The sequence below is a fragment of the Tasmannia lanceolata genome, unplaced genomic scaffold (assembly GCF_043159265.1).
Source record: "Tasmannia lanceolata isolate RefF3 unplaced genomic scaffold, GAP_Taslan_0.1 ptg000037l, whole genome shotgun sequence".
Classification (NCBI taxonomy): Eukaryota; Viridiplantae; Streptophyta; class Magnoliopsida; order Canellales; family Winteraceae; genus Tasmannia; species Tasmannia lanceolata.
Window position 1 is genome coordinate 46,732,665 of NW_027518714.1, and position 26,885 is coordinate 46,759,549.

Here is a 26,885-nt window from a genome sequence, read left to right on the forward strand (position 1 = left end):
TATCATCATGCTCATTTCAAATTCATTTTGCATGCATTGAGCAAACTCATTACACATACTCTCATTTGTTGAACCAAAAATGGTATCATCAACATAGACTTGCACAATGAGTATGTCATCTCCTTGCTTCTTGATGAAAAGGGTTTTATCAACCTTACCCATTTCAAAGCCATTGTCTAATAAAAAGGATCTAAACCTATCATGCCAAGCTCTAGGAGCTTACTTTAATCCATGTAGGGCTTTGTCCAACTTATAGATATGGTTAGGAAATTTGAAATCTTCAAATCTGGGAGGTTGTTCAACATAAACTTCCTCCATTATGAATCCATTTAGGAATGCACTCTTGACATCCATCTGATATAGCTTGAATCCTCTATGACAAGCGAATCCAAGAAGCATCCTAATGGCCTCTAACCGGACAATGGGTGCAAAGGTTTCATCATAGTCGATTCCTACTTCATGATTGTAACCTTGGGCTACCAATCGTGCTTTATTCCTTTGAATCTCTCCTTTTTCATCTAGCTTATTTCTACAGATGCAGCTAGTACCAATCACTGTGTGGTCTCTAGGTCTAGAAAATAATTTCTAAACTTTGTTTCTTTCGAATTGGTTTAGTTCCTCTTGCATGGCAATATTCAAAACTCATTTTTTTCGGCCTCATCTATACTTTTAGGCTCTATGTGTGACAAAAAAGCAGCAAACTTACATACATTTCTATAGTGTGACCTAGTTTTCACTCCTTGAGAGGTATCACCGATAATTTGGGTACTTGGGTTACCGGATAGAATCATTTTTTCTTTCCCTTGATCATCAACCACTTTGGAGGACTCTCTAAATCTAGTGTCTCTAAGGTCTCACTAATGTTATCAACTTGCACATCATGTTCAATTTCATTTTGGTTTGTGTTTTGGGGGTTCACTTCATAATCATCATCATCATGTGTGGTTTTGATATCTTCACTAAGTTCATCAAACTTCACATGAATTGCTTCTTCAACACAAAATGTTCTTCTATTGAATACTCTATATGATTTACTTCTAGTAGAGTATCCAAGGAAAATACCTTCATCGGATTTAGCATCAAATTTATTAAGGTTGTCTTTTATATTCAAGCTATAACACTTACACCCAAACACCTTAAAATATCTAATATTTGGCTTTCTATCATTCCAAAAACCCATAAGGTGTCTTGTGTGTATGGGGTCTAATCATGACTCTATTAATTACATAGCAAGCCGTATTAACGGCTTCTGCCCAAAAGATTATAGGCAAGTTCTTGTCATGAAGCATAGACTTAGTCATTTCTTGAAGTACCCTATTTTTCCTTTCCACTACATTTTGTTGTGGGGTTCTAGGTGTTGAGAAGTTGTGATCAATTCCATGTTCTTTACAATATGTACTAAAGTGTATATTTTCAAATTCAGTTCCATGATCACTTCTAATTTTTGAAATCTTACATCATTTTTCAACTTGTAATCTATTACACAAAGTACAAAATTATTCAAACTTTCATCTTTGGATGCAAGAAAAGAAATCCAAGTAAATCTGAAAAAATCATCAACAATCACAAACACATATCTTCTACCATTAAGACTACATGTTTTCATGGGTCCAAACATGTCCATATGCAACAATTGTAATGGTCTAGAAGTATATATGATATGCTTGGGTTTAAAAGAATATTTATGTTGTTTACCAAGTTGACAACCTCTACATACAAGACTATTTTCATATTTCAACTTGGGTAAACTTTTGACAATCTCCTTTGAAGCAAGCCTGAAATCCCAGTAGGCAACCCAAGAGGGGGCTGAATTGGATGTCTTTATAAAAACTTTCCCTTTTGAAAAACTCTTACTAAAATCACCCTAGTTTTATCCCTTAGTTTTATCCCTTGTTAATTGTAAGCCCAATGGTTTCCACCTTGGCATTCCCATCTTATTTTGATGATTCCAATACACAAGTGATTTATGATCACTAATGTGTTTGATTGTCTAAGTTGTAGATCACATTGGTGTTCAGACAACATTGCTTGGATTGAGGCCAAGAAGATCTCATTGGACCACATCATGAAGGCCAAAGACATCGAAGTCCAAGACAAATGGAGACTTGAAGAATCCATTGAAGACCAAAGTCATATTTAGTTTGTAAAAGATCCAATCTTAGTTTTAGATTTGAAAGGCATAATTAAGTAAACAAACAAACACCCTAAATATATAAGTGATTGTCTTTGTGGAGTTCCAACACCTTGGAACCCTCATAGCAATCCCAACTTGGTGTTAAGTTGGAAGCCTAAAAACAAGAAATGAAAATCTGCATGAAATAGGCTTCTCGGAACTCCGAGAGAAATTCTCAGAACTCCGAGAATTCTCGGAACTCCGAGAAATGGTCCAGTAGACTTTTTTCCAACTTCTGTTTGTATTACCGGAACTCCGAGATTTTTTCTCGGAACTCCGAGAACACTACAACGGTCGGATTTTTAGCCGTTACGATTTTTCCTGGAATTACAACAATGCCATTGAACGGTCATATTTGGTTTTTCTTATATATATGGGCATTCCAAACATTACAACTATCACTCTTAAACTCTAAAACTTCATTTGAACATCCAAAGAGTGAACCAAACTTGATTATGCCTCTCATCCTCTAAAGATTCGGATTTTGATCATAGGCTCAATTTGTACATCTTCTACAATTCTTGTAAACCCTTGTGCGGGATTTTTTGTTCTTTCTTTCTTATCAAGAACGTTGTATCGGGCGAGTGTTCGGAGAAGCGTAGCCCACTCTCCGTGGTGAAGATTGCCACCAAGGTTAAAGGTAATCGGAATTTGTAAATCGACACCGATCTTCGCCAAAGTTAAGAAGATCACATAGTGAAGCCATCAACGGGTTTGGTTGGTGGAGTGGAGTAGGCCTCACGTTTTGAGGACCGAACTACTTTAAATCTCGGGTGCAATCTCTCTTACTCTTGCTCTTTATTTGCATTTGTACTTTAGATTTAACTTGTGTGCTTGAATTTTATTGTTGATCTCTTAATTTCCAAAATTGGGTTTGAGTTTTCAAAAGAGTTAAAACTTGTTAGCAACCTAATTTCTCACTCCTCATTTGTTGCCAATTCGGGACCACCCTTGGAATTTCACTTGGTATCAGAGAAAGGCTCTTAAAGGATTTTCTTTTATAAATCTTTGGTCAATTTTTCTTTAAAAATTTCAAACAAGGGAAAGATCATAAGATCTTTGGCAACTTTCTAATTGTGAAATGACGGATAGAAATGGAACCGGACTTCCGGAGGGCCATTCCACAACTAGACCTCCCTTCTTTAATGGGTCCAATTATGGACATTGGAAGACAAGGATGCGCATCTATCTTCTTTCGATAGATGTGGAACTTTGGCACATTGTTGAAAATGGATACATGTTGCCTTCCAAACCATTTGAAGAATGAAATGTCGTAGAAAAAAGGCATGCAAATTTGAATTACAAAGCTATAAATTCTTTGTTTTGCGCCCTATCTACGGAGGAGTTTAATCGAGTTGCTCTTTTTGATTCCGCCAAGGTTATTTGGGATACACTTGCCGTTACCCATGAGGGAACATCTCAAGCTAAGGATTCCAAAATAAACTTGTTAAAGAGCAAATATGAAATGTTTAGAATTGATCAAAATGAAAGCATTTCCGAAATGTATACCCGTTTTTCTAAAATTTCTAATGAATTAGCAAATCTTGGTAAATCTTATCCTACTGATGAGCTTGTGAGTAAGTTGCTTAGGTCTCTTCCTCCATATTGAGATCCAAAGGTAACCGCCATACAAGAATCAAAGAATCTCAAGATGCTAACCATGGAGGAGCTTGTAGGATCTCTCATCACCCATGAGATGCTCCTCACTAGCCGACAAGAGGAGAAGAAGCCGAAAGAGAAAGAAAAAGAGAGTCGATCTCTAGCTCTAAAAACCTCCAAAGCGAACTCATCATCCTCTAGCGAGGCGGATAGCGATGAAGAAGAAGCATTGAGGAAATTTAAAAGCTTATGGAGAAAGAAGCATAAAAAGGATAAAAAGAAGAAGAAAGAAGAAAGTGATGTTGAAGGAGCCTTAAGATGCTTCAATTGCAAGAAGATTGGACACAAAAGACCGAATTGTCCACTTCTCAAGTCATCTTCCTCAAAATACAAGAGAAAGAAGGAATGGAAGAAGCACAAGGCTCTTGCCGCCGGTTGGGATGCTTTGAGCACCTCGGGCAAAAGCTCAAGCGAAGGGGAAGAAAATAAAAAGGATGATCTTTGCTTCATGGCACTCACCCATGAAGATGAGGTAAATTCAAACCCCTCTTGTAATTCATCAAGTAATGATAGTGAAAAAATATCTTATGATGAATTGTGCAATACCTTGCACTCTCAACTTTCTAAAAATAAAGTTCAAAAGAAATCCATTTCAAAATTAGAAAATGAACTTAATTTTTTGAAAAATGAATCTTTTTCCAAATCTCAAGCACAACTTGAAAATTTTAAACTTGAGATTGAAACCCTTAAGGGTTGTTTGGATGAGAAAACTTACCAAATTGCAAAACTCCAAGATGTGGCAAGCTCTTCCAAATCTTATGAAGATGAATTTAATGATTTTCTAAATCAAATAACTCATCTTCATAATGAAAATGAAAGGTTAAGATTATGTCTCCATGGATTCTTAAATGGTAACAAAATTATTGACATAATCTTAAAGAAGACTAGTCAAAGACCTAAACATACATATGATAGGACTAATTTATCTAACCCTCATGTTAGATGCCATTATTGTGGAATTAATGGTCATTACCAATTCCAATGTGCATCTAAGATTAGGGATAATGGTGGAACCAAGAAATCTTGGATTCCCAAAGCCTCCATATGATTATATTCATATGTGCTTAGATTAGGGGCTTTTGCATTAAGATTGAATATCTTTTTATGGGTAGTTAAAAATCCCCTCTTGCATTGAAATTGTTTTCCAAATAGGAGGAGTTCTAGGTTTGTCTTTTTTCTTGAAAAAGGGGGAGCTTTAAATTGAATATTTCATCCCTTTGTTTCTCTTTTACCCCAATCTTTTTGATTGATGCCAAAGGAGGAGAGAATTCTAGTTTAAGGAAAATATGAATGCTTTTATTGGAAAATCTCTTGTGCTTGTCATCATCAAAAAGGGGGAGATTGTAAGCCCAATGGTTTCCACCTTGGCATTCCCATCTTATTTTGATGATTCCAATACACAAGTGATTTATGATCACTAATGTGTTTAATTGTCTAAGTTGTAGATCACATTGGTGCTAAGACAACATTGCTTGGATTGGGGCCAAGAAGATCTCATTGGACCACATCATGAAGGCCAAAGACATTGAAGTCCAAGATAAATGGAGACTTGAAGAATCCATTGAAGACCAAAGTCATATTTAGTTTGTAAAAGATCCAATCTTAGTTTTAGATTTGAAAGGCATAATTAAGTAAATAAACAAACACCCTAAATATATAAGTGATTGTCTTTGTGGAGTTCCAACACCTTGGAACCCTCATAGCAATCCCAACTTGGTGTTAAGTTGGAAGCCTAAAAACAAGAAATAAAAATCTGCATGAAATAGGTTTCTCGGAACTCCGAGAGAAATTCTCGGAACTCCGAGAAATGGTCCAGTAGACTTTTTTCCAACTTCTGTTTGTTTTCTCGGAACTCCGAGATTTTTCTCGGAACTCCGAGAAATATTCTCGGAACTCCGAGAACACTACAACGGTCGGATTTTTAGCCGTTGCGATTTTTCTTGGAATTACGACAATGCCATTGAACGGTCATATTTGGTTTTTCTTATATATATGGGCATTCCAAACATTACAACTATCAATCCTAACACTCTAAAACTTCATTTGAACATCCAAAGTGTGAACCAAACTTGATTATGCCTCTCATCCTCTAAAGATTAGGATTTGGATCATAGGCTCAATTTGTACATCTTTTGCAATTCTTGTAAACCCTTGTGAGGGATTTTTTGTTCTTTCTTTCTTATCAAGAATGTTGTATCGGGCGAGTGTTCGGAGAAGCGTAGCCCACTCTCCGTGGTGAAGATTGCCACCAAGGTTAAAGGTAATCGGAATTTGTAAATCGGCACCGATCTTCGCCAAAGTTAAGAAGATCACATAGTGAAGCCATCAATGGGTTTGGTTGGTGGAGTGGAGTAGGCCTCGAGTTTTGAGGACCGAACCACTTTAAATCTCGGGTGCAATCTCTCTTACTCTTGCTCTTTATTTGCATTTGCACTTTAGATTTAACTTGTGTGCTTGAATTTTATTGTTGATCTCTTAATTTCCAAAATTGGGTTTGAGTTTTCAAAAGAGTTAAAACTTGTTAGCAACCTAATTTCTCACTCCTCATTTGTTGCCAATTCGGGACCACCCTTGGAATTTCATTAATTAAGTTGAAATAGTTAAGCTTAATCAAATACCACAAATTTATATAAGCTTAAAAACCCTTGTTAAACAACACACTAAATTAGGAGATTTAGTGGCCTAATTAGCAATATAGAGGTATTTAAGTAAAATTCCACTGCAAACTCACTCAATTCTAAATATGTAATGCAAAACACAAATAAGAGAGTGAGAAAGAGAATGAGAGATAGAGAAATACCAACACAAGTGACACAAAGATTTATAGTGGTTCGGCCAACGGCCTACTCCACTCTACTCAAGGTCGCACTTGAGGATTTTCACTATTGAAGTCTCCACCATGCCCGGCTTCAAGGCTTTTACAACCCAAGGGAATTAAATGAGGATGCGCTTTCCACCTTTACATCGACTCTCCCACTTCACCGAATTCTAAGCGCTTCACCCAAGGGAATTAAACACAGATGCCCTTGCCACCGATTCCAAACTCTCCAAGGAATTTACACGGCGTTCCTTTCGCCAAATTTACAACGATGAAGAAGTTAAAAGCTTTGCCTCTATGTAGGCTACAATGCAAGTTGAAGCTCACTACAAATCTCTCATAGATGTACAAAGTATAGCCTAATCCACTCTCAAATGATTTCTCAAAATCAAGGCACAAAGAAAAGTGGGAGAGAAAAACCCAAAAATGATGGCCAAATGATTTTCAATGGGTATATATTCCTTTCTCCATTAGTACTTAGGGATGTAAGTCATTTATTAAAGGAATTGGATATGACAGCACATTAGGTGAACAAATGGAGATTAAAGAGTTGGGTGGGTGGAGAAAATTACATTGATTTCCTCATCCATTTACAGTGATCCATTTTTATTCGATCCGACAATGAAGCCTATAGGGGATATTTATGAATTTAGGCATGTTCAATATAGAGAAAGATTCTATTTTCGTCTTCATAAGTATGTAATAAGAATTGTTCCTCAAGAGTTTAAGATGTTTAATATTCTTCGACACTTCAAAACTTGAGGACGAGTCTTCTTGAACAAGGGAAGTTTGGCAAACTTCAAGATCGTGCGGATGGTCCGTTTCGAGTTCAATCACCTGGTGATTATGGCGTTTCAGCTACTTTCAATATTTCTGATCTTACTCCATATCATGAAAGTGAACCAGTCAACTCAGGGACGAGTTGACGTCCGGTCAACTCAGGGACGAGTTGACGTTCAACATGGGAAGATTTATGTAGGTACATTCTCACTACAATATTGCTTCCAGATCTTCAAGCCCATTTTTGGACCATTTGATGGAAGAATCTAGAAAAAATGATATACCAGGAAGTTGTAACTCTTTTTGAGATGTTTCTAATGAATATTTACACTTTTAATTTGACCAAGTGGTTAGCGAGTTATAGCTATTTTAGTAAAGTGTGTCTGTTAGTTCCTAGGGTAGTCAAAGTGTTGTGAGTTCCTAAGCTATTATTGATGTATTTGAGTCCCTAAGGTAATAGTGGAGAAGCTTGGAAGTTTTTCTCATGTATTTCTCCATTAAAAAGGGTAGAAACCACTATAATGGAAGTTTTAGTTGAAGAATAAAAAGTTTCTAACTATTTTGCTTGCTAGAATTCTACTTGTTATTCCTCCACAAATCAAAGGATTGTGTTTCTTCGATCCGAACAAAATCAGGCTCTCTCGATAGGGGGTGGTGAACAGTGCGTACGGGCTTTCTTTCTTTTTTCTCTCTGCTTTTTTGTACTAGCCAGCAAGGCGACACCTTTTTATGAATGACCAGATGAATTTTTGTCTTATCTATTTTGTGTTTTTTTCAGATAACAATATATCATAGCAGATTAACCGAAGTGCCATATTGTCATACGAGTGATACAAAGTTGGAGAAGCAATGAGGTGGCCAGCGCAGAACAAGCAACTGAGTAAGTGCCTCAACCTCTAAGTGTCTAGAGGGCAGTTTCTTTGCTCTGGCGAGCCTTGCCTGGATCGATTACGCCTCCTGGCACTGAAAAGTATGGTGCCAAGCTCTCTTTTATCAAAGAGGCTCTGTTGGCACCACGGTGGGCACCAATCTGATGATGTCCAAATCTTTACCAGAGCGCGGACCGCTAGGATACACCAAAGCGTGGACTGCTAGATGCGCTGTTTTTGCCTTTCAAACTCGGTATGGTGCCGTGCTTATTTATTAGAGAGATCATTGGGATGGGGTGAATCTTTTTCCGTTATGGCAATACAATAGGGTAAGGCGATAGCACTATCACTGATGGAGACAACTCTAGAGCCTTATACGTTCGAGATCTTTCGAAGGAGGTGATGGAAAATCGAACAGGTAAAAATCTTCCTGCCATGATCCTGCCCACAACACGCTTGGAGATTTCTGCGACATTATCTATGTTTGATTTTTTTTCCCGTCACTCCTCTTCATAGGAGGCTCACTAATGCCGTCTGCGACGCCCCAAACCCCCACCCTAGGCATAGGACAATACAGCGTTGTATACCTGCAAGACAAGTCCCACAAATGTACAAGGCTACAAGCAATAACAGAAGTAAACCAGGCATTCCATAACTTAAATATTTAAGTCTTAATAATTGCAGACCCAACACAGTCAAATCAAATCTCAGCTCTCCCCTGAGTCAAAACAAAATAATATAATAAGGTGTTTACATCTTTTTCAAAGTACTCACTTCCTAATGAATAGAAAATAACTAACTCCTCTCCAAGCCAAAGTCCAGTTCCAAAGCTAAGCGTCCTATTCCTCGTTAACCCCACGAGGTCAAGACCTGAAAAATGTTATATAGCCACAGTCAGCTGAAAAGCTCAGTACATAACAAAGCACTACTCTAAGTACAGATCTAAGCATGCCTAGGCTCAATAGAGGTCAGATAACAGAGTCAAAGCTGAATACTGATGTCTCAATAGAAATAATAGGCACAAAGTAGATATAAGTGCACGCCAAATATGGTACTGAATTAAAGGTGCAATAAAGCAATTCAATATCAAAGTTTTGGTCAAAGTCAAAGATTTTCAAAATTCAAATATACTTCGGAATCATCGGCAAGGTCCAGATCATAATCAAGAGGTGAAGTAGGCAAACAATGTAGTGCAGCAAAAGTAGATGAAACAAACGAGTGTGTCGCACCAGAATCAAATAATGCATAACCATAAGAGTATGCTATAGGCAGAGTACCTGATACTACTGTGCCAGCGGCCTGAGCGTCCTGATGAGTGAGAGCGTAAGTACGTGCCGGAACACAAGGCATGTCGGTCCTTTGCTGCCCTTGAGAATTAACTGGTGCAGCTCTGCTCTGAATAGTATGGGTCTAAACTGTCTGAGCTCAAACCGTAGGCATCCCCTGAACTGATTGGGCATCTCCTGCTGGATAAGGACACTCTGCGATTCTGTGGCCTACCTTGACACATCGAAAACAAGCCCCAGTATTCCATCTCCATGTCTCAGTAGGGTGGTTCTTCCCACAACGTTCACATTTAGGGGCAACTGATCTATTCGGTGCTTACTTATCCTAATAGCCCCCACGATTTTCTTGCTTTCCTCTAGGCTCTTTAAAAGCAGGAGTTTTAGGCGCTTGCTGATTCTGGGCTGATCCCCTAGGAGCTTGTCCTCCTTTGATTTCACTTTCTCTATTTCTTTTCTTCTGATTAGCTTGAGCATAGGCTCTTGCTTCCGGATGAACTGATTTAAGTTTCTTTGCCCTTTCCACCAAATCTTCATACGATTCCGGGGCAGTAGATCCGCTATCCCCTTCTTCAGATACATAGCTAATCCAAATTCAAATTTATTCCTCTTTGCTTCATCATCAGGTACCAAAGAAGGTACAAAGAGTGTTATCCTATCAAATTCCGCTTCATAATCTTCCACAGTTATATCTCTTTGCACCAACTGAGTGAACTCCTGATGCTTACGGTACAGAGAACTACGAGGAAAGAATCTCGCAAGAAAATCGGTGCGAAACATTGCCCAAGTGAAAGGCTCCTAATGGTGCTCATACTTCCTTTGAATATCTTTCCACCAATGAAGGGCTCTCCCTTCCAACATATAGGTAGCATATTTAACCCTATCTTCATTTCTATTGCAGTTCATTGCCTCAAAGGCCTTTTCAGCATTCTCTGACCAGGACTCGGCATCATCTGCCGTAGTCGATTCCTTGAAAACTTTTGGTGAAAGCCCCATAAATTCGAAAATTCCAAACACTTAGTGTGGTTGTCCTGCCACTGGTGGTCCTTGAACTTGCGTTTGCTGTTGTGGAGGTTGTTGACGCTGTTGATTTGCCAATCCAATCATGGCTCTCATGAAATTTCTCATCTCAGTCCTTTCTTGTTCAATATTATCTTGAGGCGGTGGCGCCTCATGATTCTCATCAAGTGCTTGACCTCCCTGATTCGGAGGGTCCTGAACAATTTGTTCTTCCTGAATCCCTTTGTCCTGATTTTCCTGAATCTCTAGCTCTTCTTGAGCCACATTTTGATCTCCTCCAATAATGTCATGGATGGCCCTAGTATGGTTTACTCGAGTTCCACGTCCTCCTCGAGTTGCCATAATCCTAAATTCAATAAAACACTTAATCAAAATACTGCCTTCAACATAGTTACATACATATACTATATAGTAATACAAAACATTCCCATTTGGAGCTAGTATCTATCACTTATATTTCACATGATTCTTACCTAATTGCAAACTCGCATGCCTCCCAAGCATCCCCAGGTGCATTTGAATTTATAATTGGGCCATGGTCACGCAACTGATTTATGTGTTATCAGGCGTCCCCGAAACACACAAACCCATCAAGTGCTTCCTAATTGATCCTTATCTAAATCCCCAAATCTCACAATCAAAGTCCTTTGTTCAAATGACTCTACATAGGACCTAAAGCCTAGGCTCTGATACCACTTTTCTGTTACGCCCCAAACTCCCACCCTGTGCGTAGGACATGACACCGCCGTACACCTACAAGACAAGTCCCACAAATGTACAAGACAACAATTAATAACAGAAGTAAACATGGCATTCCAAAACTTAAATATTAAAGTCTCAATAATTACAGACCCAACACAGTCAAATCAAATATCAGCTCTCCCCTGAGTCAAAACAAAATAATATAATAAGGCCTTTACATCTTAATCAAAGTACTCACTTCCTAATGAGTAGAAAATAACTAACTACTCTCCAAGCCAAAGTCCAGTTCCAAAGCTAAGCGTCCTATTCCTCGTTAACCTCACGAGGGTTTGTGCCCTAAAAAATGTTATATAACCACAGTCAGCTGAAAAGCTCAGTACATAATAAAGCACTACTCTAAGTACAAATCTAAGCATGCCAAGGCTCAACAGGGGTCAAATAATAGAGTCAAAGCTGAATACTGAGGTCTCAACTGAAATAATAGGCACAAAGTAGATATAAGTGCATGTCAAATATGGTACTGAATTAAAGGTGCAATAAAGCAATTCAATATCTAAGTTCTGGTCAAAGTCAAAGATTTTTAGAATTCAAATACACTTCAGAATCATCGACATGGTCCAGAAGACATGTTATTATTTACACGGACAGTCCTCGGTGTTGGAACTAGTTCCTCAAAGTTCAGATACAAGTCGACAGGGCCAACGTTTTATCCTACTGACGGGCCAGAAGTTCCAGTGTACTACCCCCACAGTGGATTTCAGAATCGCCAATTATACTACCCCCATATTGCAGGGTTTCAGAAATACCCAAGCCTCCACAGAAGTGTTCAGAAGTAGGTTCAAAGGTTCATATTCAAATAGTTCCAATTATTCAAAGTTCAAACTGATATTTTCAAAGGTTCAAAGTTCAGAACAGTTATTTCAAAGGTTTAAAATAGTAACAGGATCACACTAAACATGTGAAACAAAAAATAGGCATACTAGACTGAAATTCCAAGTGTAGGACCGAGTATTATTCTAATGGCAACTAATGAGGAGGGAAAATTTAGGTTACTAACAAGTTTTAATCTTTTGAAAACTCTAACCCAAATTTGAAGATTTAAGAGATCAAAAATGAAAATTAAGCACACAAGTTAAATCCTAAGTGCAATGCAAGTATAAAGCAAGAGATAAGAGAGAATGCACCCGAGATTTAAAGTGGTTCGGTCCTCCAACGCGAGGCCTACTCCACTCCACCAACCAAACCCGTTGATGGCTTCACTATTTGATCTTCTTAACTTCGGCGAAGATCGGTGCCGATTACAATTCCAATTGCCTTTAACCTTGGTGGCAATCCTCACCACGGAGAGTGGGCTCCGCTTCTCCGAACACTCGCCCGAATACAATTGTCTTGATAAAGAAAGAAACAAACAAAAAATCCCTCACAAGGGTTTACAAGGTTTGTAGAAGATGTACAAATTGAAGCCTATGATCCAAATCCTAATTCTAGAGGATGAGAGGCATAAACAAGCTTAATACACTCTTAGGATATTCCAATAGGTTTTTAGAGTGTTAGGATTGATAGTTGGGAAGTTTAGAATACCCATATATATAGAAAACTGAAATATGATCGTTTGAGGGGCATAGTGGTAAATCTAGCAAAATCCCCAACGGCTATAATATTGTTCCCGAACTAGTGGTCTCGGAGTTTCGAGAGATTTTCTCGGAGTTCCGAGAATTTCTCTCGGAGTTCCGGGAATACAAACAGAAGTTGGAAAAATGCTACTGGACCATTTCTCGGAGCTCCGAGGAATTTCTCGGAGCTCCGAGAATATTCTCCGAGTTCCAAGAAGCCTATATGCAGCTGGTTTTTCAATTCTGTTTCTTATTCATTTGGGCTTCCACCTCTACACCAAGTTGGGATTGTTTATGAGGGTTCCAAAGTGTTGGAACACCACAAGGACAATCTCTTAAACATTTAGGGGTGTGTGATTTTCTTTATTTATGCCTCTAAACACCTAAACTAGGATTGGATCTTTACATTCTAAAACGACATCGATCTTCAATTGCGATGCTTCAAGTCTTCATGCGTCTTGGATCTCCGATGTCTTGGCCTTCCGAATGTGGTCCAATGAGAGCTTCTTGGCCTCAATCCAAGCAATCTTGACTTTATACAATCATGATCTACAACTTAGACAATCAAACACATTAGTGATATAAAATCACTTGTGTATTGGAATCATCAAAAGAAGATGGGAATGCCAAGGTGGGAACCATTGGGCTTACATAGACCTAAAGCTATTTCAGAGGTTCAAAGGTATCAATACGAGGTTCCAAAGTCGATATCAATTCAAGGTGCATAGGGTTTATGAAATACCCAAAGTAGTATGTTATTACGTACCTCAATGATGTTCGTTTCCTTCCTTGAGTCCTTTTAGATTTTAATATTCTAATCTGAACAGAACATAAGTAACAAATAAGGGCCCCAAAAAGTAACCCAAAAGCCAATGGATCTAAGTCAAAAATTCAAAACAAATTTCAAATTCAGGCAAGTTCGGACGCCCGACCCAAGCTCTTCGGACGCCGAGACACCCACTCGGACGCCCCCTTCGGGCGTGTCTGAAACTTTTTCCAAAATCCAACTCTCGGGGTTCAAATCCCTTCACATTCGAACACACGGACCGGATGCCTGAATGGCCCTTTCAGACACCCGAACACCCTAAGTCGGGCGTCCAAAGTGCGGGCTGGGTTTTTCTGACGGAATTCCAGATTTTTTCTGATTTTCTCAACACTTCAAAAATTCATATCTGGTTCAATCGGACTCCAAATTGCGAGAGGTCGGATCTGATGGATTCGTATCGACGAGAGGAATCTGCGAAATCAGATTTCACGCTCCAAATTCAAACGAACGATAACCGATAGAATAATCAAAATCTAGGTCAAAGTCTCTAATTTTTGAATTTGAATCTCTTAACAATTGATTTTGAGTTCGTTGGAATCGTAGAACAATATCGGATCCAAGAAACTCATGATCGACCCAAAGATTCATATTTCTAACCCATATTAAACACAATTCCCTTCTTTTACTTATCAAACCCTTGTTCTAGGTTTTCTAAATATCCAAATTCTTCGTAGTTCATAGTTCTTACCTTGATTCGTGGTTTCGACTCTGAAATCTTGATCTCCTTGCTCTTCTCCTTCTCTTTCTCTGATTTATTTCTCTAGGGCTGAACAAAACATTTAGGGTTTGTTTTAGCCATAAAGCGATGAATTTATAAGTTTTCTTAAGAAGCCCTAATCAAAACCAAATTCTGACTGGCAAAAACGCCCCTCTGATTAAAGGGGGAACGAAATTTTAATGGGGGTTATTTTTGGGTATTTACATTCTACCCTCCTTAGAAAAATTTCGTCCTCGAAATTTACCTATCGCGTACCTGAATTTTTAAGTAGGAACGAATATTTCGATCTCATTTTCTCCTCCAGCTCCAAGGTGGCTTCACGTTCAGAGTGATTCTGCTACTGAACTTTCACATATGGAATAGTCCTTCGTCTGAGAACCTAGTCCTTATGATCCACAATTCGAACAGGTTGTTCTTCAAATGACAAATCTTCTCTTAGATTCAGAGGTTCCAATTTAATCACATGGTTCGGATCTGATACGTACTTTCGTAACATAGACACATGAAACACATTGTGCACCCCAGACAACGATGGAGGTAAGGCCAGTAAATAAGCCACTTTTCCAATCTTTTATAATATTTTATAAGGTCCCACAAACCTTGGGCTGAGTTTTCCTCGTTTCCCAAACTGCATCACTCCCTTGGTGGGTGATACTTTCAAAAGCACCTTATCTCCAATTTGAAATTCCAATTCTCTTCGTCTGACATTTGCATAGCTCTTATGTTGGCTTTGTGCCGCGTGAAGATGCTCTCTAATCAATTGGATTTTATCCACTGCTTGTTGAACCAAATCCAGTCCTAAGAGTCTTCTCTCACCCACATCATCCCAACATATAGGTGATCTACATCTCCTCCCATAGAGGGCCTCAAAGGTGCCATCCGAATACTGGCCTGATAACAGTTATTGTAAGATAATTCAATCAAGGGAAGATGATCATCCCAAAATCCTTTCAAATCCATAAAACAAGCCCTGAGCATATCTTCTAAAATCTGGATGGTCCTTTCGAATTATCCATCTATCTGAGGATGAAAAGCAATACTGAACTTAAGGGAAGATCCCATTGCTGAATGTAAGCTATTCCAGAACTGAGACATAAACCTGGGTGTCTCTATCAGATGCAATGACTTTAGGCACACCATGATACTTAACTATCTGATCGACATACAATCTGGCCAACCTTTCGGGTGTCAGGATGGTTCTAATGGGTATAAAATGAGCTGTCTTTGTCAATCTATCCACAATTACCCATGCGGAATCATTGCCTGAGAGAGTACTAGGTAAAGCCGACACAAAGTCCATCGTAATCTCCTCCCACTTTCATTCTGGGATGGGAAGTAGTTGCAGTGTTCAGGGTGATCTCTGATGTTCTGCCTTAAGCACCTGACAAGTTAGACACTGGGATACATACTGAGCTATTTCTCTCTTCAAGTTATTCCACCAGAAATTTTCTTTCAAGTCCTTATACATTTTCGTACCTCCAGGGTGTACAGAATCATGCGAACTGTGCCCTTCCTTCAAAATTTCTTTTTTTAAAACAGTATCATTCGGAACACAAATGTGGTTACCAAACATTAAGGTACCATCATTGTGAATTCGAAATTCAGATTCAGGTCCTTCTAACTTGTTTCTAATTTTACAAAGTTCTGGGTCAGATTCCTGTGCTATCCAGATTCTTTCTTGGAATGTGGGCTGAACTTGGAGTGCTGCCATCAGTACCCCAGAGTTGGGAGCACGAATTTTTGTTTCTTCTTTTCAGAGGTCTTCCAAAATATACTTCTGAGAAGTAATCAAAGTTGTCAGATTCACAGATGACTTCTGACTTAAAGCATCAGCTACCACGTTAGCCTTTCCGGGGTGATAACTTATGGTTAAGTCGTAGTCCTTCAACAGTTCTAACCAACGCCTCTGTCTCATGTTGAGTTCTTTCTGAGTAAAAATATTTTTTAGACTCTTATGATCAGTAAAGATTTCACAAGGTTCTCCATACAGATAATGCCTCCAAATTTTCAGAGCAAACACGATGGCTACCAATTCCAAATCATGGGTCGGGTAGTCTCTTCAAAAGGTCTCAACTGGCGTGATGCATACGCAATCACTTTGCCATTCTGCATTAACAAACACCCTAAGCCTTTCTTCGAGGCATCACTGTAAATTACAAATCCCATCCCACTAACAGGTAGAGTTAGAATGGGAGTAGAAACTAGCCTTTGTTTCAATTCTTGAAAGCTCTTTTCGGAATCCTCAGCGAAACAAATTTTGTCCTCTTCCATGTCAAATGGGTCAAAGGGGGAGCTATACGCGAAAAGTCCTCAACAAAACGGCAGTAGTATCCCGCCAAACCTAGAAAACTACGAATTTCAGGAACATTATTCGATTTATTCCACAACATTACCGCCTCAATCTTCTTTGGGTCTACAGATACTCCATCTTTAGAGACCACATGATCCAAAAAGGAGATTGAGTCGAGCCGGAATTCACACTTTTTCAATTTTTAACATAGCTTCTCTTTTCTTAAGGTTTCTAAGACAACTCTCAGATTATGCTCATGGTCAGACCAAATTTTAGAATATACCAGAATATCGTCAATCAATACAACCACAAACTGATCCAATAATGGTCTGAATATTCTGTTCATCAGGTCCATAAAAGCTGTCGGGGCATTTGTTAATCCAAACGGCATAACCTCAAACTCATAATGGTCATACCAAGTTCGGAAGGCCGTCTTTGGAACATCTTCTGATTTGATTCTCAACTGATGATAACCCGATCGAAGGTCGATCTTTGAAAACACACTTGCCCCTTGCAATTGATCAAACAAGTCATCTATCTGCGGAAGCGGATATTTGTTCTTTATGGTGACTTTGTTCAATTCTTATTAATCTATGCATAACCTCATACTTCCATCTTTCTTCTTAATGAACAAGACTGGTGCTCCCCAGGGTGAAACACTGGGTCGCACAAAACCCTTCTCTAACAGTTCATCCAACTGACTTTTCAATTCTTTGATTTTCCAAAGGTGCCATACGATACGGGGCCTTAGAGATAGGCGTCGTTCCAGGAACTAAATCAACAGTAAACTCAACTTCTAGACCTGGAAGGACTTCAGAAAATACATCTATAAACTCCTTAACTAAAGGAATATTCTCAATCTTCATATCATTATCATTAACCTCAACTACTGATGCCAAGAAAGCTTCGCAACCTTGTCTAAGAAGTCGACAAGCTTACATTGCAGACAAAACTATAAGAGTCGAGTGAGCTCCACTCCCATCAAAATGAAACTTTTCCTCTCCCAGGATTTCAAAATTTACTACCTTCTTATTACAGTCTACCAAAGCATAATGGGCTGACAACCAGTCCATCTCCAAAATCACATCAAAGTCAGACAACTCAAGCAAGATAAGATCTTCTAACATTTTCCTATTTCCAACTCTAATAGGACGCATCTAACTAATTTGGTTAGCCAAATTTCCTTTCCTACTGGAGTGCTAACATACAGATCATAATCAAGAGGTGGAGTAGGCAAACAATGTAGTGCAGCAAAAGTAGATGAAACAAACGAGTGTGTCGCACCAGAATCAAATAATGCATAACCATAAGAGGATGCTATAGGCAGAGATAATGATACTACTGTGCCAGCGGCCTAAGCGTCCTGATGAGTGAGAGCATAAGCTCGTGTCGGAACACGAGGCCTGTCAGTCCTTTAATGCCCTTGAGAATTAACTAGTGCAGCTCTGCTCTGAATAGTCTGAGCATGAACTGTCTGAGCTCGAACAGTAGGCATCCCCTGAACTGATTGGGCATCGCCCGCTGGATGAGGACACTCTGCGATTCTATGGCCTACCTTGCCACCTTGAAAACAAGCCCCAGTATTCCATCTCCAAGTCTCAGTAGGGTGGTTCTTCCCACAACGTTCGCATTTCGGGGCAACAGATCTATTCAGTGCTGACTTATTCTGATAGCCCCCACAATTTTCTTGCTTTCCTCTAGGCTCTTTAAAAGCACGAGGTTTGGGTGCTTGGTGATTTTGGGCTGATCCCCTTGAGCTTGTCCTCCTTTGATTTCACTTTCTCTATTTCTTTTCTTCTGATTAGCTAGAGCACAGGCTCTTTCTTCCTGATGAACTGCCTCAAGTTTCTTAACCCTTTCCACCAAATCTTCATACGATTCTGGGACAGTAGATCCAGCTATCCCCTTCTTCAGATACATAGCTAAGCCAAATTCAAATTTACTCATCTTTGCTTCATCGTCAGGTACCAAAGAAGGAACAAAGCGTGCTAGCCTATCAAATTCCGCTTCATAATCTTCCACAGTCATATCTCCTTGCACCAACTGGGAGAACTCCTGATGCAAACGGTACAGAGTACTACGAGTAAAGAATCTTGCAAGAAACTCGGTGCGAAACATCACCCAAGTGAAAGGTCCCTGATGGTGCTCATACTTCCTCTGAATTCCTTTCCACTAATGAAGGGCTCTCCCTTCCAACTTATAAGTAGCATATTTAACCCTATCGTCATTTCTATTGCAGTTCATTGCCTCAAAGGCCTTTTCAGCATTCTCCAGCCAGGACTCGGCATCATCTGTCGTAGTTGATTCCTTGAAAACTTTTGGTGAAAGCCTCATAAATTCAAGAATTCCAAACACTTGGTGCGGCTGTCCTGCCACTAGTGGCCCTTAAACTTGCGGTTGTTGTTACGGAGGTTGTTGACGCTGTTGATTTGCCAATCCAATCATGGCTCTCATGAAATTTCTCATCTCAGTCCATTCTTGTACAATTTTATCTTGAGGCGGTGGTGCCTCAGGATTCTCATTCGGTGCTTGACCTCCCTGATTCGGAGGGTCCTGAACAATTTGTTCTTCCTGAATCCCTTGGTCCTGATTTTCCTGAATCTCTGGCTCTTCTTGAGCCACATTTTGATCTCCTCCAATAATGTCATGGAGGGCTCTAGTATGGTTCACTCGAGTTCCACGTCCTCCTCGAGTTGCCATAATCCTAAATCCAATAAAACGCTTAATCAGAATATTGTCTGCAACATAGTTACATAAATACATTGTATAGTAATACAAAACATTCCCATTTGGAGCTAGTATCTATCACTTATATTTCTCATGATTCTTACCCAATTGCAAACTCGCATGCCTCCCAAGCGTCCCAGGTGCATTTGAATTTATAATTGGGCCCTGATCACGCTACTGATTTATGTTATCAGGCATCCCCGAAACACACAAACCCATCAATCCCCAATTCTCACAAATAAAGTCCTTTGTTCAAATGATTCTACCTAGGACCTAAAGCCTAGGTTCTGATACCACTTTTCTGTCACGCCCCAAACCCCCACCCTGGGTGTAGGACATGACAACGCCGTACACCTGCAAGACAAGTCCCACAAATGTACAAGACTACAAGCAATAACAGAAGTAAACCTGGCATTCCATAACTAAAATATTAAAGTCTCAATAATTGCGAACCCAACACAGTCAAATCAAATCTCAGCTCTCCCGTGAGTCAAAACAAAATAATATAATAAGGTCTTTACATCTTATTCAAAGTACTCACTTCCTAATGAATAGAAAATAACTAACTACTCTCCAAGCCAAAATCCAGTTCCAAAGCTAAGCGTCCTATTCCTCGTTAACCTCACGAGGGTCAAGACCTGAAAAATATTATATAACTACAATCAGCTGAAAAGTTCAGTACATAATAAAGCACTGCTCTAAGTAGAGATCTAAGCATTCCAGTGCTCAATAGGGGTCAGATAACAGAGTCAAAGCTTAATACTGGGGTCTCAACTGAAATAATAGGCACAAAGTAGATATAAGTGCATGTCAAATATGGTACTGAATTAAAGGTGCAATAAAGCAATTCAATATTTAAGTTCTGGTCAAAGTCAAAGATTTTCAGAATTCAAATACACTTCAAAATCATCGACATGGTCCAGAAGACATGTTATTGTTTACACCGACAGTCCTCGGTGTTGGAACTAGTTCCTCAAAGTTCAGATACAAGTTGACAGGGCCAACGTTTTATCCCACTGATGGGCCAGAAGTTCCAGTGTACTACCCCCACAGTGGGTTTCAGAATCGCCAATTGTACTACCCCCATATGGCAAGGTTTCAGAAATACCCAAGCCTCCACAGAAGTGTTCAGAAGTAGGTTCAAAGGTTCATATTCAAATGGTTCCAATTATTCAAAGTTTATACCGATAGTTTTTAAAGGTTCAAAGTTTTCAACAGTTATTTCAAAGGTTTAGAATAGTAAGAGGATCACACTAAATAGGTGAAACAAAAATAGGCATACTAGACCTAAAGCTATTTCAGAGGTTCAAAGGTATCAATATGAGGTTCCAAAGTCGATATCAATTCAAAGTGCATAGGGTTTACGAAACACCCAAAGTAGTATGTTATTACGTACCTCCATGATGGTCGTTTCCTTCCTTGAATCCTTTTAGATTTCAATATTCTAATCTGAACAGAACATAAGTAACGAATAAGGGCCCCAAAAAGTAACCTAAAAGCCAACGGATCAAAGTCAAAAATTCAAAATAAATTTTCAAATTCAAGCGGGTTCGGATGCCAGATCCAAGGTCTTCTGACGCCCAGACACCCACTCAAACGCCCCCTTTGGGCGTCTCTGAAACTTTTTCCAAAATCCAACTCTCGGGTTTCAAATCCCTTCACATTCAGACGGCCGGACCGGACGCCCGAATGGCCCCTTCGGACACCCGAACACCCTAAGTCGGGCATCCGAAGTGCGGGCTGGGTTTTTCTGACGGAATTCCAGATTTTATTCCGATTTTCTCAACACTTCAAAAATTCATATCTGATTCAATCGGACTCCAAATTGCGTGAGGTCAGATCCGATGGATTCGTATTGATACGAACGATAACCGATAGATTCTTATTTCTCAACACTTCAGAAATTCATATCTGATTTGACGAGAGGAATCCGCCAAATCCGATTTCACGCTCCAAATTTAAACGAACAATAACCGATAGAATAATCAAAATCTAGGTCAAAGTCTCTAATTTCTGAATTCGAATTTCTTAACAATTGATTTTGAGTTCATTGGAATCGTAAAACAATATCGGATCGAAGAAACTCAAGATCAATCCAAAGATTCTTATTTCTAACCCATATTAAACACAATTCCCTTCTTTTACTTATCAAACCCTTGTTTTAGGGTTTCTAAATATCCAAATTCTTCGTAGTTCATAGTTCTTACCTTGATTCGCGGCTTCGACTCCGAAATCGTGATCTCCTTGCTCTTCTCCTTCTCTTTCTCTGATTTCTTTCTCTAAGGCTGAACAAAAAGTTTAGGGTTTGTTTTAGCCACAAAGCGATGAATTTATAGGATTTCATAAATATCCCTAATCAAAACCAAATTCTGACTGGCAAAAACACCCCTCTTATTAAAGGGGGACGAAATTTTAATGGGGTTATTTTTGGGTATTTACACCATCGAAGAAATTCATGACCACATTGGGGGTCATAGGGTGCGTTTCCATCACACATGTAAGTCTGCTAATAGTAAACCTGACAAGCTTGCTCAGGATGGAGTTAATAGGCAAGGATTGGAGCTCTTTGATTTGCCCCTCATCTCACTCAAGATTTCATAGTTTCATCCTTTTCTATCCACTATGAGTGATGCTGTTTGTCTCTTAATTTCTTTGCTTCTGTTGTACTTTTGACCACCTCGGTCTTTCCATTTTAATAGTCTTTTCCATTAAAAAATACTTGATACCATGGTCTGCAACTAGGTGAAACATACATTATTAATGGTAACACTTATATATATTTGTGATGGCCAATGTTTGACATGAGGGGAGAGGGAGGGGGATTTCTTTTATATTTCTTTATTTTTCTTCGTAGTTGTTCTTCTTTTGTCCTATTATATTTTTTCAACGGCCACCTACAATAGAGAGCATATGAGCAACTTCTCTAATTGATGTAGGAAGATCTTTCTAAGATTCTTTGCTTGAAAATGGGAGTTGGAAGAGTGGCTTTTAGATTTTCTAATTTTTTTTCCTATACCCATGTAGAAATTGAGCAGCCTGGTGATTTTATGCTAAATTACCAAAAAGTAGAGTTTTGAGGTGATTTATTCGATTCCAATGTTACTTATGTTCAAATATCTTAAGAGTGGCAATCTTTAACTTCAACGTAATAAGTTTACAGTTTTTCTTTGCCATTCACTTCCTGGAATGTTGTACGCTCTTGTTATCTTATACTATCACCTTATGTACCAGCAGAAATTACCTTTCAAACACCGATGGAATCTAAAACCCATCAAATGATCCATTTAGGAAGAAACAGAGGAAGGATTTCTTGTAGTGACAAACCCCGGTCGCTTTCTTTAGGTGTATTGTACATTCGAATTGGACAGTTCTGCAGGCGTTCTTTCGTGGTTCTCTAACCCTAGAATTTTTTCTATTTATTTTTTATTATTTTATTTTTTTTGATGACGTAGGGTGTCCCCACCCACTTTGTAGAGTGGGACTAATTCCTTCCGGATGCGTGCAATCACCCGTAAACCACGCGCATCGGGCAAGCCCAGGGGGATTCGAACTCTCGTCTCTGGGGAGCATACCCAAGACTTTAAGCCAAAGAGCCACACTTGTACGGGTTAGTCTTGGGATAATATAGCAGGGTCCCATTATCCCATATTAGGAATGAAGACATCACTTTAACTTCACTTTACGAGTATAGACGTTAATTTAACTGCATGCTATGGATACTAAGAAGCTATGAAAACTTTTCAGACAGTGTCATAATGTACCATACATTTTTAGTTAATTATGCTTTCTGTGACTTTAAGTTGTCTCAAGGACATGTAGATCTGATTTTAGAATTTTTTTTTATTCTAATATGTAGTAATCATCCCTCGGGCTGGACTCGGAGGAGGCAAAAACTTTGTCGGATACGAAGCCGAGGTCCATTAGAGTTTCAAATGAGATGGAGCTCTCCTTCTCTAAATTGATAATACCTTGTGTAATTTCCTGTAATTTACTCAAATAAAAGGAAAAAGAAGGTAATTAGACTTCCTTTTGTCACATTATTTCATTATTTTTCTTATGCCAGGTCTAGCAATATCTTATTTCATACAGATAGAGACAGTAAGTACAAGCACTTGCTTAGGCATTAATAGCCTTGAAAGTGGGTAGTAGAAAGAGAGGAATTTTTTTGTGAATTGTGATCCCTGCTGCTTCGGTCATATTCACATCCTCCCTTTTAACTTTCTGCAGCAACTCCCAGCCGAAATAGTGCAGAAGATTTGCCAGGGCAAGTTCAATTACAGGTATTGCGAACTGGAGCCCTGGCCAGCCCCTCCTCCCAATCCCAAATGGTATGAACTCGAAATCTTGTCCTCTGTAATCTATTGGATTGTCTATAAATCTCTCTGGCAAAAACTCTTCAGGGCTCTCCCAATATTTCCTATCCATACCGATGGCCGTTGCATTAACCAATACCCTCGTTTTTGCAGGAATCTCGTATCCTCCAGCGATGCACTTCTCAGTTGTTTCCCTTGGTAATAGTAAAGGAGCTGGAGGATGCAATCTCAGGGATTCTTTCACAACTACTTGTATGTAGTTTAGTTGGTGAAGATCGCTTTCTTGAACCATTTCTTTTGTGCCGATAATCCTTCTCACTTCATCTTGTGCTATCTTCATCGCTCTTGGGTTCCTTATGAGCTCTGCCATCGTCCATACCAGCGAAGATGAAGATGTATCGATTCCGGCAATGAACAGATCTTGTATCACCCAAAATCATCAGTTCATGGTGCTATTTAGAAACTCAGACTTTGTCAAACAACCAATTACTCCAAAACCTTAAGCTATTGGAGATGGTGTTATTTAATCTTTTTTATAATTCTACACTCCACATTACCCTCACCCTCAAGTGTGGCCCTTTTTTTCTTAGGGTTAGCCTACATGTGGCACATGTGGCCCCTCTTTTGGGTTGGGCATTGCATGTCGATTTTTAATATCAAGGAGTTTTGAATCCAATACCTTTGCTCTGATAACATGTCAAACGACCAATTACTTCAAAAACTTAACCCGTTGGAGATGGCATTATTTAATCATTTATACTTTAACAGACTTAACAAGGACTTGCCTGGTCAGCCGAGTGACTCAACTCAACTGGATCAAATGGGCTTTTCAAGTTTTTGATGGACTCAGTTGGGCCTTAACTGAGTAGATTTGGCAAAGTTAAATCTAGATGTTGTTAATTGAAACTAGCTAGTGGGACAAAAAAAGAACAACAAAGAGGAAGTGAAAGCAGGCCCACAGATCATGACACAGAATTCAATGCCGAAAAAATTGTAATGGAAGATGATGCTAAGAGTAAATCCAAATCCATGAAAAGAAAGCAGGCCCACAGATCATGACCGAGAATTTAATGCCAAAAAAATTGTAATGGAAGATGATGCTAAGACTAAATCCAAATCCCCGAAAAGTCTGCCTTCTCCCAAATGAAGGACGATGCAAATGGAGAAGATATTCCGGGCATAGTTACTACTCCCCCTTAGTGAAATAATAAACCAATTAGGGAATTGGAGGCAAATCTAAACCAACTAATGTCTCAAAAGCCCATGCAAAGCACACCCAAGAAAGCTGTGAAAAATGAAAGCCTTGGGTCTAAAACAGAGTACTCCACCATAGAAGAGTCAGAACATGAAGATGGTGAAGAAGAACGCCCCCAACAAAAGAAAGTAAAACTCTTCCATCAAAGAAAACCAGAATCCCCAAAGGTTCAGAAGTTGAGGAAGAGCTAGAGAATAAGGAAGTTTAGCTAGAAGATGATAAACCTCCTGGATCACAATAAACATAGCTTCACCTGTGTATGGGGACCGGCTCTAGGGATCGCGTTCCTCGCAAGCCCCACGAACTACTCAAATCTAGCTCGTTTATTTTCTTTTCTCATGCTTGTTATGAGTTTGTCTTCAATGGTATCATGACTGTGGTTGTTCCGCCCTCTTCCTTAGACATTGTTTTAGGGATTGGGCAATGGTCTTGTTCCTGGTATTGCATCATCTTTATTTATTTAATATACTGATTGGGGTCCTACTAACCCCAGCTTACCCATAAAAAAATATCAATGACTAAATTCTTGAATTGTAAACCAAGAGGAAAAATGGAGGGAGAAAGCTGAAGCAAACCGTTATGATGGCCTTTATTTGATCTCTATTAAGTGGGGTCGCCAGACTTGGATCCTTTTGAACTCTGAGCAAAAAATCAACGATGCCTTCATTCTCAGTTTCAGGCCTCTCGTGATTTAGGTGCTCTTTGATGACTCCTTCATAGAAATCATCGAGTTCCCTGAAGTTCTTCTCAAGCCTCGCTCTCATGCCAGTGAACGTGTTGACCCACTCCAAACCCGGGAAGTAATCAGAGATACAGAAACCACCTAACAAGGCCTGTGATTCTTTTAGAATATCATAAAATCTACTCTTACCATATCCTCCACTAATGTCATCATATTTCTTCCCGAAAATTGTTCTACAGACAATATTGTTCACTAGCGAAAGCGTTAACTCGCTTAAATTAATAGGTACCGAAGAGATAGAAGAACTGCGCAGTGAAGCAATTAGAAGACCCGCCTCTTCTTCTCTCACCATCCGATAAGACTGCACTCTCTTTGCGCTCAGCAGTGCCAAGAGGCTAGCCTTCCTCACTTGCCGCCAGTACTCCCCGTAGGGGGAGAAAGCCATGCTTGAGCATCCATAAGTAATCTTATTTGCAGCATACAAAACAGGCCTACCAGAAAACACAATATCATAGGATTTGATGATCTCCCTTGCCACATCGGCCGAGGAGATAACAAGCGTGGGGATGCACCCAAGTTGAAGGAACATTAGAGGCCCATGTTCATGTGAGAGTTTCTCGAGAGAGCGATGAGCTAACTCGCCGATCTGGTGCAGATTACCAATGATAGGAAGCTCTTTTGGACCTGGAGGTAAATTCCTTAGCTCATTTTTTCGCTTCTTCCTTAATAGGAAATACGAAGGAATGAAGGCAAGGAGGAGAAGGATCAAAATGGATAAATCCATTATTAGTGTTACACTAGAATGTCTATCTGGTGTCGAAGAGAAATGTCCCTTTATAGAATTTTCTCTTAATAGATTTTAAGGTTGTTGTCAGCTAAAAGTCAGGCCGCCCAATTACCATATTAATCCAGCTCCCATTGTCACTTGTAGTGCTTTTTTTTCCTTCTTTTGTTCTTTTGATAGAGACGTACAGAATGGGGTTCACTTCTTACCACAAGTAAGTATTTGAGGTAACACAAGTGGGGGAAAACGGCTCTCATCTTCTAGCTTTTAAACAGCCACCAATATACCCGTAACTTTCCTATTATTTACTAGTTTATTCCTTAGATCCTTCTAAGTACCAACTAAAATAACCAAAACTTCATTCAAATTTACA

General features: G+C 39.3%; 1 long non-coding RNA gene and 1 pseudogene across 1 annotated transcript; both read right to left on the bottom strand.

The window, feature by feature from the left end:
• Positions 1–8,926: 8,926 nt before the first annotated feature.
• On the bottom strand, positions 8,927–12,766 carry LOC143861749 (uncharacterized). The gene is made up of 4 exons (XR_013240010.1): positions 11,543–12,766; positions 11,076–11,355; positions 9,577–10,948; positions 8,927–9,169 (listed from the first exon to the last, which is right to left on the bottom strand). It is a non-coding gene; the product is annotated as an uncharacterized LOC143861749 (long non-coding RNA).
• Positions 12,767–25,564: 12,798 nt separating this feature from the next.
• On the bottom strand, positions 25,565–26,512 carry LOC143861491 (cytochrome P450 71A9 pseudogene; annotated as a pseudogene).
• Positions 26,513–26,885: the final 373 nt, after the last annotated feature.